Raw genomic sequence first — 7,675 nt, forward strand, 5'->3', positions numbered from 1 at the left:
ATAGGTTATAACTTATAGCTTTTTGGAAGTCAGAAATCAGCTTATTCTTTGAGTGGGGCAGGAGATACTTTAAGAATAAGTCAGAAATCAACTTATATTCATAGTTATAAACTATAAACTGTTTAGGCATAAGGTATAAGCACTTTTCCCCAGCTCTACCAAACATGACTATAATTTTATGAGATAGAGGATGGTGTACGGCCAGCATGATTATTTCTTCGATGGATGGTGATATTATTTGTTTTAGAAGATTATAATGAGAGGGGCGGTGAGTGAGTTCTGGAAGATAAATATTTTAAAAAAAATAGACAGATCATGGGGGGGAGCATGGGTGGTGTTCATGGGTCTAGGATAATAAAGAAAAAAGGCACTAACTCTCTGTCTCTCATTGAGGCTGCATAGGCTCTCATATACACACCCCACCAAGGATCCTTTATAGTGTTTTTTTTCTAAAATTTCTTAAAGTAGTGTATTGTGTGGTTGAGATTTAATGCTGAAAAATTGATGTGCCTTGTCATTAAATCTCAACCATACAATGCACCACTCTAAGAAACTTAAAAAAAAAAAAAACTCTAGAGGATCTTGCTCATACACACCCAACACACAGAATTTGTTTGAGGAGGGACGTGCACAACCAGGAAGTGAAAAAAACAAAATGTTAAAAGCTGCTATGGTCTCTCTCTCTCTCGGGTAGATGGTAGAGACCTGGGCTCTTCTCTTCTCTCCCTCTCGGAGAGACACGCTGGGCACACACACACAGAACATAGAGGATGCACCTCTCCCTCTCATCTCGGCCTCTCTTTCTCATCTCGCCTCCCGTCACCGATCTCTCTCTCTCTCTCTCTCTCTCTCTCTCTCTCTGTTTTGTGAACCACTCTCCTCTCTCACAGTTGAACTTCTTAGAGATGATGACAAGCATGGAGTCCCAAGGGGACTGAACTCCATCAACCCATCACACACCCAGTAACACTCACACTCGGGTGAGAGGGGGGGGGAGAGCAACACACACAAAGGGGAGGGGGATTGATCTCTCTCTCCCTTCGGTTTACATCTCTCTCTCTCTGCCATTATTGCCATTAACACTCATCTCCCTCCCTCTCAGCATGCACACACCTCTCACACACCCATTCACGTAGCAGCAGCGGGGAGAGACACACCACGGAGGAGAACTTGAGATACACACTACACACACCATTCACACATACACCACACAGCACACAACACACGGGGCTGGTTCTCTCCTTCCACACACAACACACGGCTGCCAACATACACATGCATGGACACACGGCAGAACAACACACATGGAGACCCAGTAGCCACTCCGCACACACAGCAAACACACAAGATACACACACAGTCACACACACATGGCATACACAGCTCTCTCTCTCTGTCTCTATATCAGCAGCAGTGGTATTAAAGAACGGTGGAGTAGCAGCATGGGCACCAGCTTGGGGCTCTGTCTGAAGCTGCCTGAAACCAGCTCTCTCTCTCTATGACTCTCTCTCTGGGTCTCGGTGGGAGAAAGAAACGGCAGCAGCGGCGGAGTGGCGTTTGTGAAGGTGTTCATGGTGTTTGTGAAGGTGTTAAACCCACTAAAACCTACCACTACCACTACACACCTCCACTACTCCTCACCCACTCCACCTACCACCTCCACTTTACCTACTACCACCACCCACTCTACACCTACTACTCCCAAAACCTCTCTATATATAGGACTTGTAATATACAGATACAAATATCAATATATACAACAATCTTGTAACACATCAATCAATAATATACATCAATTTATTTTAACATGGTATCAGAGCTATAGGTTAGCTCTAGGTGATCTTCACCTTCCGGCGGGCGGCAACCTTGCCTTCACCGCCCGTCGGACCCCAACCGTGCCAATTGAAACCTCCAACACATACCTCTCTCTCCTTTCACCTTGGTCTCTGCAACCTCACTCTGTAAAATCATCACCTCCATCGGCGTCGTCCAAGTCGGCAACGGCAGCCGCAGCAGCACCGTTCTCTCCCTCATTCTTCTCTCTCTACCCGCCGGAAATTGAGACTCCAAAGGTAACCAACTCATAAGAGCCCTGTTCTGCTCCAAAATTCTGTTCTTACACCTCTGCCCCGTATACCTCACTTGGGGTTTCTAAGGACAACAATCAACAACAACCCAGCAACAACAACAACCCAGCTTTCTCTCTCTACCAACAACAACCATCGCCATCGATATTTGTGCCGACCCCGCCGGTGTTTCAGCCACCGGTAGTGTTTCCACCTCCTGCGGTGCCGCCACCTTCGAAGAAGGCCCCATTTTCAGCACTGTGGTGCGTGGTATGTTGAGCTCTTCCGTCGGCACCCATCTCACCCGCCTCTCCATCCAGCACGTCATCGCCTCCGCCGTCCTTCTTCCCCCAAGTCAAGATCCGCTACCTCCTCGTCGGCAACGACTTCCTCAGCTCCTCCGACAACACCACCATTCACAGCCTTCTCAATATTATCAGACGCTTCCACGTTCCACAGATCCACGTTCATCCCATTCATACTCGTCGTCCTCCTCATCGGACCCCTCGGACGTTTTCCCAGCAACATCTCCCACTCTTCTGTATATATCTATATCTATATGTATGTGTATCTCTCTTTCGCTCAAGCTCCTCCTGGCGACTCCAAATCTGGAGAGAAGCTCTTCAGGACCAAGTGCACTTAGTGTCAGACCACATGAAGGACAGCTCATTTTTTTTACACCACATGAACCCTTTCTTTTCTTTTCTTTATTCTCCACCAAACACACCACAACAAAGCTTCCAATGTTATTCTAAAATATTATCCCCACTGATCCACCACCCCACTTTCCTTTTCTTTTCTTTTTTTTATTTTTATTTTTCGTAATCATTATCAAATATTATCTCCACTCATCCACACCCCACTTTTCTTTTCTTTATTTTCTTTTATTTTTCGTCATTTAAAAAAAAAAAAAAAAAAAAAAAAAAAAAATATGCCGACCTCACCCGGAAGCACATGTTTTCCACTGACACTCCACTTTCTTTCTTTTATTTTCTTTATTTATTTATTTTTTCATTCCAAAAAAAAAAAAAAAAAAAAAAAAAAAAACAAACAAACAAACAAACGCAAAGGAAGAAGATGAACTTATTTTATTCATGTCGGGGCTCATCCCGATCACCATTTTACACCACAAAAAAAAAAAAAAAAAAAAAAAAAAACAACAAAAACACCAAAACAACAAAAACACAACCAAACCAACACAAATCGGCACAGTATGATCTTTCTTCTCTACTCTGTCGCCGGTCTCTTCTTCTTGCCTCCGTCCTGGGCGGCCCTTGCCGGTGTTGCCTCCGTGTTTCCCACTCCACTGGGCACGATCACTACTCCCTGCTCCTCCACTGCAGCATATGGCAGCCCTCCAAATCGGAACATCACGGTGGCCTTCCGCTTCAGCTCCTTGTTTTCTGCCATTAGCACGCTTATCTCTGCTCGCGCATCCTTATACATGCGTTGGAGCAGAGCCAGCTGGGAGTTTAACTGCTGCACCTCATTTGTCCTACTCTGTAGCCGGTGCGACAGATTTGTGACCGCCGTCATGGACTCCACACATGCCTTCAACGTATATTGATTGGCCTCCACATCCGACTGCACCGCCATTTTTTGCTCCACAGACCGCATCGGAAAGTTCAGCGGAGCAAACCCAGCAGTGTTTGGTTGAGGTTCACTGGCCACCGCACCAGTTCTCTCTCCTGTAGACTCGTTGAGGTCGGGAAAGAGGGTAAGCAGCCCGCGGGAAGACGAAGCCATTTTTTCTGGGCAACAGAGTGTTATAGAGAGTGTTACAGAGTATCTTCTCAGCAAAACCTTCTCAGCAAAACGAAGAGTTTTTCAGAGGATTTTCGCCAATTGTTTGTCTTCGCCTCTGCCTCAGCTCTGTCTTGGTTAAATAGCCGAGGCAGCCACGCGCATCGCGCGCCTCTTCTCGCCGACAAACAGGCACGCCTTTTGATGCATTCGGGCACGCCTTTTGATGGCACGCCTTTTGAGGGTGCGGGCACACCTTTTGAGGGCACGACTTTTGAGGGCTCGATATCTACATCCATGTCTATCTTTTGGGCAGCCTATATACACACTCATACAGTGTCTTCTCCACCGGTCAGCATTATAAATCCCTTTTCAACCTCAAATAGGTTTTTATCTTCACACCTATTTGAGTTTGAGGGGGGTTATACACAGTATCATGTTCAAGCCACCTCATGGCGCACTCCCTAAGTCGCCCCCTTGGTGCACCACCACAATTTGCTACAACGGTCCGACATGACCCCGTAAACTGTCCAGCTACAACTGTCCAGCTACAACGGTCCGACATGACCCCATAAACTGTCCCGACATTGATTCCGGTCAGCTTCTACATCGGTCCAACATGACCCCGTAAACTGTCTTCTACATCGGTCCGACATGACCCCGTAAACTGTCCTGCTACATCGGTCCGACATGACCCCATAAACTGTCTTCTACAACGGTCTGACACGACCACACAGTGTCTGCTACAACGGTCCGACATGACCCCGTAAACTGTCTGCTACAACGGTCTGACACGACCATACCGTGTCTCCTATCCTGTTTTATTTTATTTATCAGTTTATTTTTCTGTTTTGTAACTCTCTCCAAACTCAAGTTGGTTTGTGTCTAACCTCCTTGAGTTTGAGGGGGGCTGTTAAACCCACTAAAACCTACCACTACCACTACACACCTCCACTACTCCTCACCCACTCCACCTACCACCTCCACTTTACCTACTACCACCACCCACTCTACACCTACTACTCCCAAAACCTCTCTATATATAGGACTTGTAATATACAGATACAAATATCAATATATACAACAATCTTGTAACACATCAATCAATAATATACATCAATTTATTTAACAGTGTGCATGAATGAAGATGAAGTGGTGTGGTCGCGCCCTGGTGCGGTTGGACGTAGGATTTGATAATTAATTAAATTAGTTTGGTGATTTAAGGAAAATATTCGGTGGTCACAAATTCTGTGGCTCGAATAGTCTGAAAATGTTAAAACGAGAGTTGTTTTGTACCCAAAACGACGTCGTTTTAGTATTTTCGGACAATTTGAGCCACAAAATTTGTGGCCACCAATCATTGCCCGTGAATTAATTAGTGTAGTCCTGTAATTAATTCGTTTAGTGAATTAGAATTTGATAATTAATTAGTTTAGTTAATTAATTTAGTTAATTAGAATTTGATAATTAATTCATTAGTATAATTAATCAGTTAATTCATTAGAATTTTATAATTAATTAAATTAATTAGTTAATTCCAATTTGTACTAATTAACTAGAATAGTGTGATGTTGTAGCTAGTATAGTTAGTTGATTTGCTTTGTAATAATTAGTTAAGTAATTAGTTAGCTAGTTAGTTCATTCGAACCCTCCTTCGCGAGGGCGCAAGGTTGTAATAAGTGTGCGTGTGTGTATGTCTTCCAACCCCACGTCTTTCTCCCTTTTATTTATCAGCTTATGGTGGTTAGTTTAGGGGCATCATGTTTAATTTAGCATACTCATGTTTGCATCCACTTATATTGCATAAACCGGGGCTCGGTTCATTATTCTCATTCGCATTGCTATTTCAATACTTCTATGAATACATGCTTAGACCGCAGGAGATCAAATCGTTTCATATGTCATATTAGTAGTCGAGCCTAGTAATTGCATATCACATATGTTGCATTAGAAACTTGTATATAAGATCATGCATATTTTACTAACTTTGTTTTGTAGTTGTTCGTGGGACGTCGGTAAATATGTGAGTTTTTTTGCTTTAGCATCCCGCTTGTACATAATTTTCTTATTATGTTTAGCATCCTACCATGTGGTTATTTGCTTAAGTGATAAACTGTTTAAATGCCTGTGGATGAAGGCTTGTTGCTTAAATTGAAATGATTCAAAGATTGTACGTCTTAAGCCCACTTTGTAGTGGCAAATTCACAAACTTTAAGCCCACTTTGTCAAGTAACAAATTCAAACTCCTTTTCGAAAAACAAACATGAAGTTGAATTGTTCCAATTTGAGCAAACTAGTCTATACTTGTATACTGCACATAGTAAATTTTAGGATTTACTAAAATAATCAGAACATGAACATATAAAGAAAATAAAATTCATATCATGGTTTAGCAGAGGTCGATCCTTGATCGGGTGAGCGGGAGTGCTCATTATTGACCTTCCCCTCTCATACCCACTACAAGAAAAAACACTTTTGGCAACCACCTATTTTTTTTGGTCGCAAATAGTCCACTTTCTGTGACTAAAATTTAACTTTTGGCAACCACAATTTTTTGGTCGCGGAAAATCATCTTTTGGCAACAAAAAAAAAAGTTGGTAGCGGAAAATATACCTATTGGCGACCATAGGCTTTTTTGGTCGCGGAAGATCACCTTTTGGCGATAAAAAAAAAAGTTGATCACGGAAAGTATACCCTTTGGTGACCAAAAAAAAAAGTTAGTCACGGAAAGTATACTATTGGCGACCAAAGGCTTTTTTGGTCGCGAAAGATTACCCTTTGGCGACAAAAAAAAAAAGTTTGTTGGGGAAAGTATACTATTGGTGTGACAACCCTCACTTCTGATTAGTGTTAAATTGTGATCAAGCATGATAAGTGATTGATTAAGATGAAATTCTAAATTGGTTGCATAAGTATGTGAATTACTTGCATTTCTATCTGTTCGTTACTGAATGATCTATTCATGTTTTTAATTTCGAATTGTGAATTGAAAGCCTTATCGGCGACCGATTCTGAAATCAATTAGTGTTATATGCTAATTAGGATTTATGTGATTTTATGATAGGTTTAATTAAAATTTGATTTGGAATGATTAAATTAGAACAAATAATGTTAAATTACTTTAACTAGAGTTATTTGCACTTTTGCCATTAGTGGGCATTTTCTAGGCCATTAGTTTGATTTCATGTTTGGCATCATTCTTCATCTCATTTCCTAGACCAAACTGTGAGAGAAAGGGAGAGTAGGAGAAGAATTGATTCAACAAGATTTGGCTTGGAAAATTAGAGGAATTGAAGAGAATTTGCAAAATTGAGCTAGCATACTTGGAATTCAAGACCTAAGGTAGGAAATTCACCCTTTTAAACATGAATTTAAGTTGTTTATTGTATGGTTCATGGAAATATTGGAGATTAGAGTCAAGTTATGGCCTCAAGAGTTGAATTGAGAAGCAATGTGTGCATGCATGTCCATATCATTGAGTTTTGAGATCATTTACATGAGAATTTCCACATGCATGTTCATATTTTAGTTGTGGTCCATGAATTTATCATGATTTTGAGCTCAATCTTGCATTTGATCATGTTTTGGAGCATTAGAGTTCAAAGGAACTCATGCATGTTAAGTTCTTGCATTGTTCTCCAAAGCTTCATTCAAATTGTGTTCAATTGTCACACCTTTGGGTTTGATTTCATAAAATGGTCTTTGAAACATGTTGGATTATGGGTTTCTAAGTGTTTTATAGAAAATTAGCCCAGAAAAATTGAATTTGAAGCTTTAGAGGTTGAGTTTTGTACTTGGGGATTAATCTGGAAATTTCAGATTTTTGATCCACGTTCGAGCGTACACTCTGAGTACATGTACTTCCG

This window comes from Camellia sinensis, chromosome 5 (genome assembly GCF_055761805.1).
Source record: "Camellia sinensis isolate YWXY chromosome 5, ASM5576180v1, whole genome shotgun sequence".
NCBI classification, from domain to species: domain Eukaryota; kingdom Viridiplantae; phylum Streptophyta; class Magnoliopsida; order Ericales; family Theaceae; genus Camellia; species Camellia sinensis.